At 33.0% G+C, this 8,810-nt stretch overlaps 1 long non-coding RNA gene across 1 annotated transcript in view; it reads left to right on the top strand.

The window, feature by feature from the left end:
- LOC124418772 overlaps nucleotides 1-3,668 on the top strand; it is a 30,448-nt gene extending 26,780 nt beyond the window's left edge. Inside the window, exons 2-3 of the long non-coding RNA XR_006940200.1 lie at nucleotides 104-190; nucleotides 250-3,668. This is a non-coding gene — a long non-coding RNA (uncharacterized LOC124418772). The remainder of the gene's footprint in view (nucleotides 1-103; nucleotides 191-249) is intronic.
- The last annotated feature ends 5,142 nt before the right edge of the window (nucleotides 3,669-8,810 follow it).

Below are 8,810 nucleotides of genomic sequence, written 5' to 3'. Positions count from 1 at the left end.
TATCTATCTATCTATCTATCTATCTATCTATCTATCTATCTATCTATCTATCTATCTATCTATCTATCTATCTATCGATCTATATGTCTGCTTTTCTTTTCAGGAAGTACCCTTTATTAAGGCGAGTACCCGGTACAGTTATGGACTTCTTTGAGGCAGTGTTAGCCATTAGGAGTAAACGTTACTAATTGTGAGTACTTGGTACCAAATGCGAATACCTTTCACTTCACTAGTATCCACATCTTCTAGTTCCCACTTCTTTCCAAACAAAACAGTAACGTAAACAAGGAGTAATCGTTACTAATGAAGAGTAGTGGTATGAAATATATCGTTTTCCTGGCAATTTCCTTCGAGTAACCGATGACTGAATGAAGTCTTGTTTCAACACGTATTTTTTACAGTTTTTCGAACTTTTAGCTTAAACTTAGTTTTGAAAATTTTATTCAAAATTTCGTCATTTCAAAACGTCATTGCAGCAGTGTCGCCATTAGTTTTTCGCAAAAAACACACACACACAAAAACCTACTCTTTTGTCTGAGACCCCCTTAAAACACCTCCTTGCAAATGAAACCCTCTATATCTCTCACATTACAACAAAATAAACCTCACTCTCTCTCTCTCTCTCTTAACCAACAAAATTTATGTTGATAAAAAGGCAACGAAAACAACAAAAACTATGACAACAAACCATGCACTTTACACAATAAAGTTTTTTTTTGTTTCAATACGAGAGCTTGACACAGTCACACAGATACACACTCACTCAATTGCAGTTAAACAAATATAAACTAATACAATTATACTCGGTTAACTCAATAGCATCTCGTGTATATAAATTATACAACAACACAAAAAAATAAACGTAACGTCAGTTTTTTTTTTAACAACAACAACAATAGTAGTGTGCAACACAGCACACACACACACAATCATCAGCACTATCGCTATTCTAATGCAACAAAGTCAATACAATATAAGTTCAACAACATTTTCATACAAAATCCTTGAGAGTCATTGAAAAAAATGTACAAAAACGTATAGAGAAAAACAAAATTGTGAAAAAAATAGAAAAATAAAAAAAAAAGTTGTAAATAAAATAAATAGAAAAATATAGATTGTTGAAAAATAATAGAATGAGTAAGTAGAAAAAAAGTTGAAAAAAAAATGAAACTAATTGTGTGTGTGAGTGTGTCCATACGAGAAATATTAGAAGAAAATAAAGTGCAATAGACAATTTTTCATTTAAGACAGAAAGACAGACAGACAGATTTTGTTTTAATGATGTGGTTATTTTTTGAAGCTTTCTTCAGACAGTTTTGAAAGTAAACGTAATTTTCTAAAGGGGACCTTAAATGGGGGTTGTAGGGTCAATTATGTGTCAATCCTTCCTAAAATTGTATAAAGAAAATTTAGGTTTCTATAAGACAGGTGTGTGACAAATTTCATCGCTATAGATTTCTTCCTTTAGACAGTTATGAGAGTTTAAGTTATTTTCAAAAGGGGATCTTATCTGGGTCGTAGGGGTAGAGTCAATTATGGACCTACCTCTAACAGGAAGATTTAGGTTTCTGCAAAATATGTTTATATGGAATTTCACTGCAATAGATGCCTTCCTTCAGACAGTTATAAGCGTTGAAGTCATTGTCTGAAGTGGACCTTATATGGGGGTAAGGGTCGGTTGAATTATGGACCGAGCTATAAAAAGATATTAAAGGTTCTGTAAAATATGTTTTGGATTGGATTTTCACTGCTATAGATGTCTTCCTCTGACAGTTGTAAGCGATCACTTTACAAGGAGATTTAGGTTCCTTTAAAATATGTTTATGTGGAATGTAATAACTATATAAGCTTCTTTTTGACAGTTATGCGCGTTAAAGCCAATTTCTGAAAGGGATCTAATATGGGGGGTAGGTCAGTTATGGACCGATCTTTATAAAATTTGAAGAGGAATTTGGGTTTACCTTTTTAGATGCTTCTATTTATACAGTTCAAATCATTATATGAAGGGGGCCTTATATGGGTGTTAGACGAAATCGTGGACCGATGCATGCATAACTTCAGCTCCCTAGCTGCTTTCATTTGGACTCTATTGTGTCTTCAACAGACAGACGGATATGACAGGATTTTTTTAGAATCTAATAAGGACCTTGAATATATATGGGTCTGGACAATATCATGAACTGATATTGCCCATTTTCAAAACAAACTACATTGACAATCAATAAACCATTCATTTGGTATCTATCGTGCTTCAACAGACGGAATGACGGACATGACTAGATCGTTCTATGGGAACACTTATTTTAATTTGTAAAAATTTAACTGGGAAAAGATAAAATAGCTATTGGTCCAACCAATCGACTCAAAATAACTTTCTGAGTCGATGTCCGTCTGTCTGCCCGTTCGTCTGTCTGTCTGTATGTCCATGTAAACCTTGTACGCACGCTGCAGGTCGCCATTTTCAAGATAATTTAATGAAATTTGGTACAAACTCTTCACTTGTTCCAAAGGATGAACTCTATTGAAATCGGTCCATTATTTCTTCTAGCCCCCACACAACTGTCCGTCCGTCCGTCTGTCTGTGTTTCCATGTAAACCTTGTTCGCACGCTGCAGGTCGCAATTTTCAAGATAATTTAATGAAATTTGGCACATACATTATATTCAAATCGGTCCATTATTTCTCCTAGCCCCCACACAACCGTACCCCACAAATAGGACCTTTGGGCTCATAATTACGTTAAATGTACTGCTATGTAAACAAAATTCCGTAAAACTTAATTTTATAGATATTTAAATGATACTATTGATATTTGTATTGATCGGGCCTTATTTGACCCTAGCCCCCATACAAACTCCCTCTAAGAAAATTAAGTGAAAGTCAAAATTCTCTTATAAATACTAATAACAAGATTAAATTCTACTTAAATAACTTGGAAGTAGACGATAATTCTTCTATCAACATTTATGAGCATAGGCCCATACCCTTTACCCCTACTCTACTATAAGCCCTCTTGCAGAAAATCTCTTTTTTTTGAACTTTTATTTCCAAATTGTTCGCAAACTATAATATTTATCAGCAAAATTGAAGAATTTCTTTATTGTAAACAGCATAACAGCAGAACATAGAAGAAATAGAGATGGAGAGATTAATGCAAATATTCTCTCAGCTGCATAAAACTCTCTCGTTTAATAATAATAACAGAGCTACCATAGTGAAAAAAACTTTGCTGAAAAGTACCGTTATTGCTTTTAGCAGAGGGACCGTTAGAGACGTCAAAGGGTAGTTGCAAACGAAAGAGTCAATCACCGTTCGAAGGTCAGAGGTTTGGAGTCCTTGAGTATATAAAATAACTGGAACAAATGTTATATATATATATGTATGTACATATGTATGTATAAAACAGCAATACGCAGTACCCACAAGAAGAAAGAAAGTAGGTACAAACTGCATATATATAGTTTTCAGAAAATTGTAGAAAATACAACAAGAACAACAATACAACAACAAATATACATATGTAATGTATGTATAAATTTGACGTACTTTTTGCATTGTCTAGGTATGTAATCAAAAGGTTTGGTTGGTTGGTTGGTTGGGTTGGTTGGTTGGGTTGGTTGACAAAAGGTTACAAGGCAGCAATATATCTAACGAATAAAAGTTTCAAAACGAACTATAAACAAGTGGGGAGGAGGAGGGGGAGACAGGGTTTTTAAAGGAAAATGAAATTTCAACAATTTTATACACAGTTCAATATCCTGCTGAAGCAAGTACATTGCAATTCAAGGCAAAATAGTTAAAATAACAACAAAAGTGTATTGTTTTTATAACAATAATTTTTTAATTGTTAAAAAAAACCATAATTTATCATAAAAAAACCTACTTACACTTTATATTTATCTTTTATATAAATTTTATTTTTAAACAAGAAAATTTATCATAATAAAAAAAAAACAAACAACCCCCACATTTAAAAAACAAAAAATAGATAATTAAAGTTTTTTTTTAATAAAAATTAAAACTAAAAATCAAATACATGTATCTGTAGCTAACAAATAAAATTTATAAAAAAATAAAAAAAAAAACATTTTCTTTATAAATTTACGTACAATGACTACCCCAACAATAATACAACACTACAATACAATTCAGTTTATAAAAATATTAAATCATGACCTACGAAAATACTAAATAGTGTCTAGAATAAAAAGAAAAATCCATAAAATACAACACAAACAACAACAACAATTTTTATAAAATTGCAATGAACATTTTGAAAATAAATAACAAAAAAAAAAACTAAAGATTTATTCAAGTGATGATGATAGAACAATCGAAACCCAGCAAACAATTTCACAAAAAAAACTTAAAGTAAAATAATGTTCAAAAAGTTTTTGAAACCAACCAATTTAAAAAGAAGTAAGAAATTATACTCAGACGAGCTCGATCATATAATATCCTACACCTGTTGCAAAAATAAAGTGTGATTTAGTTTTCATAGTAGGGGCTAGCGACAAATGAGGCCCTATATTTATAATGTTCATGAGGTTCATCAAGGCTAGCATGGAACTTGGTTTTGCAACCTTTGGTCGAGATACTTAGTATATTAAACATAATTATGTACTTTAAAGTCCTATTTGGCGGGTTCAGTTGTATGGGGGCTAGGTGAAATAATCGACCGTCTACGGTACCATATGAGATCCTGTGCTAAATTTTAGTGAATTATCTCTAAAACTGCGACCTTAAGTTTGATTACAAGTTTTATAAGCCCTATTCAGGGGGTTCACTTGTATAGGGGTTAGGTCAAATAATGGATCGATCTTAAACATTTTCAATAGGCTTCGTCCCTTCGTGGGACAATAAAAGATGGTGTACCAAATTTCATTGAATTATCTTCAAAATTGCCACCTGTAGTTTGATTACAAATCAGAAAACTTAAATCCCTATTCGGCGGGTTCAGTTATATGGACCGATGTTAACCATTTTCAACAGGCTTCGTCTACGGGTACCATATAAGATCATGTGCCAAATTTCATTAAATTATCTCCAAAATTGCGACCTAAAGTTTGATTACAAGTTGTACAAGTCTTTTTCAGGGAGTTCAGTTTTATGGTGGTTAGGTGAAATAATGGATTGATCTTAACTATTTTTAATAAGCTTCGTCCCTGGGACAAAAGAAATTCGTTTACCAAATTTCATTAAATTATCTTCAAAATTGCGACCAGTAGTTTGACAACAAGGAAAGATGGACAGACGGACGGACGGACAGACATAGCTAAATCGACTCAGAAAATGATTCTTAGCCGATTGGTTTACTTTAAGGTGGGTATAAGCACAAACTTAATATACCCTCCCCACTAAAGTGGTGTAGGGTATAAACATGTGAATTATGTAATAGTTTTTCAGATATAAGAAAATTTGTAATAAATTCATATAAAAGGTGTCAAACTAACTGTAATTGAACCAGAATCTCTTTAATCCATTTAGGACTATCCTCATACCATTTACAACACGTACATCTCTGAGACTAGTCAAGCCAGTTATGGCTCTGTTATTAAATTCTCGGACGATGTCAAAAAGCTGGGGATCATTCTCGATAACACACTAAACGGGAAATTTTACATATGCAATACTTTCAACACAGCCACTAGGGCATCATTTACTGGGGATCTTTCTCGATAAGACAATAAACTGGAAATTTTACATATTAAATACTTTCAACACAGCCACTAGGGAATTATAATATGCTTGTGAAAGACTTTTTGGTAGAAAGTGAACCTTTGAAACTATTGGACCTTTAAAACATAGCAAAGTCCATACTTAACTATGCTGCCTTGGTTTGGTGAAAAAGGGGTAAATCTATCTTTTTATTAGAGTCAGCATAACATAAGCCATGAGAAGTTGTCCTACATATACTCATCAGCACAGAGTCATCAGCACTTCCCCCACCAGATATAACAAGTTTAAAAGCAGGTAACTTGGTGGGATACATCAGCATTATAAATACATGACTGATGGATATGATTGATCAAGATCAGTTCTGACACTACACAGAGCCTTTGAGATTCTTTTACTAAAAACGGACCCATAGACAAACCTAACTTGGTGGCAGTCAAATGCTGATCAAGTATGGTTTACAGATGGTTCCAAACAGATAAATACCAATACTGGAGAGGGAACTTCAGAACGAAATTAACTAAAGAATATCTATCCCTATGGGTAATTAAACCTCAATCCCTTTCAGCCACTGTGGACTCTGAGAATAAACATTATGGGAGGCGCTTTGCTTTTGCATAATCATCCTGTAGAACATTAAGATTCATCTGAATAAAATCTAGCTGTACTACTGGATCGTGAATGTCTGTCGAAATTTAATAAGCTTGAAGAAAGAGCTCCTTAGAGTGAAGCATAAGATCAATATGAAAACCTGCATAGAAGGCCTAATTTCATAAGGGTCTTCATCATCGCTCCTTGGTGAATCAAGTACTGTGCTATTCCGTTGTTTAACTGCCGAAATGCAAAAACATCAGTTCTCTTTACAACCACAAAGATGGGATGGCCTTTGTTGAGTTGGCAACATCACCTAGAGATGTAATCGGTAGATCGAACAAGAATCTTAGAATAAGTTAAGGACTTGTTCTTACTCACCGAGTACATACTGTATCTGATGTAAACAGAGTAAAGCCTGAATACCCGGACAAAGAAGGACAATTCAATGGTATTATGTATTTGTATAAGATATCTTACATCCATTATCCTTCAACCTAATATACTTCTAATTCATCTAACTATATGGATGGTTGAGCCAATCATACCTCTACATCCATTACGTATCATATACTCTTGAGATCAACAAATTTCCAACGTATAGTCTGTCTTTAACCTAACTTCTTTACCCGCGAATTTGGGTTAAGTTCACAGCCATCCCCTGCAGTTCGAAGAGACCTCTATAATAACCGAGACAACACATGCTACTGTTTCCCGTGATACCAAATTTTCTTATTCTCTGGTTCGAAACTCAGTCAAATAATTTTTAGTCCCGGTAGACTATAGGTAGCACTTTAAGCACTGCAATAACATCAAGAGCACAGTAGAGAAGTTAAAAAAGATGATGGAAGGTTTCTTCTTATGCTAAAGAATCCAGATAGATACGCTGTTGAATTTTCTCAAGCCTATCAGTTAAAGGTAAAATTTCCCGAACATACATTTGGGGAACGATTAACAAAGGTTTAGGGCTGTAAAGTGGACGCCGAAAGACTTTCGTAACCAGGTGTCTGACGTAAATGATGGAGAATAATGTTCTCTTCAGTTTCACCACTTAAACCTATTAGGTATTGTAATCATAAAGGGTTAGAACACTCATTATGTCTTATCGTTCTGGAGACACAATGAGAAACTTTGTACATGAAAGCTTCAGTAGTGTCCTGTTAACCATTTTTCTTACATACCACACACTACCAAATAACCTTCGACATGTGTGTATATAAGCCTTGAATAGCTTTGTGGATAGGTATCGGATTTATGTGAATAATCCCTAGAGAAGTAAATAGTTCGACCGATTAAAGTCGACTCAGTTATTTTAGACATCTGTGTGTGTAGTAAATTCGTAATACCTTTTGCCTTACGCCATTTTAGATTCCTGCTGCAACGTTCCAAATGTTCGCAAATTAGAAGGAAGGAGATCAATTAATATAAGGATACTACGTGAACAGTATATATAATCAGATTTTGATTGAAATGGATATTAAAAATGTCGTTGGGTTATTTCTATTTATTTATACTTTAACATATTCTGATAGATAACATGCTACAAAATAATTGAAAATGTAAACAAATATGAATAGAAAATATAAATAAAATAAAAATTATAAAGCTCAAATTTTATTAGAATTGCTAATATTAACATAAGCAGCAATACAAAGGAATTGAATCAACAAAACGGAGTAAAATCTTATAAAAAACATTTAGGATGGGTAACAGCAAGAGAGTAACAAATGTTAGCATAAGTATATCTGCAAGCAAGAGAGCTCTTTGCCTATTTCTCAGTTAGATTCTTCTTTCGGTATATTTCCTTTCATTTTGATAAATTTTCTTTTAAAATCGTGTTAATAAGTATAAAAACTTATAGAAAATCTCTTCTAAAACCCATATATTCTCCATCAACCTCTTTTGCTCATTCCCAACACAACAATAAGCAAAACCTAACAACCTACAACATGCAACAACAAAGCCTTATGAATAAATCTGCTCAATATGTTTGTGCTAATAAATATACTTACAACAAAAACTAATCCAAACCCTCTCAATTATTTCAATTTTTATAATCATTATTCGTATGCTGTTTTTCTCACAGTGTTTGTAATAGTATTGGTTAAAAATTTGTCTGTTGTCGTTGTCGGATGATAAAGTGCATTTTTGAGCGTGTATGAATAAAAAGTAAATATCACATTGTTGCTGTTGCCACTGCTACATTTTGCTGTTTGCTGCACCAGCAGCATTGCTTGAGTACAATGACCACAAAATGTTTATATTGTTTTTAAGTTTATATATTTAGTGTTATTGTAGTTGTTGCTGCTTTTTTTATTTTTTATTTTTGTTGTATTTCTGTTGTATATTAAAAATTTGACCCAGAAAAATTGACTAAAGTGCAAAATATGAACGAACAAAAAAAGACTCATGCACACCACCAGCACGCACTCACTCACTAATTCATTCGCATATTTTGTTGAAAAAGAAAACTGATACAGAAAATATATATAAATATAAAATAAAACAGATGGAAGCCGAAACAAAATTGTACAAAAAAAAAA

Source organism: Lucilia cuprina, chromosome 3 (assembly GCF_022045245.1).
Source record: "Lucilia cuprina isolate Lc7/37 chromosome 3, ASM2204524v1, whole genome shotgun sequence".
NCBI lineage: Eukaryota > Metazoa > Arthropoda > Insecta > Diptera > Calliphoridae > Lucilia > Lucilia cuprina.
The sequence above is the reverse complement of the archived record's forward strand: the minus strand, read 5'-3'. Positions and strand labels throughout refer to the sequence as shown.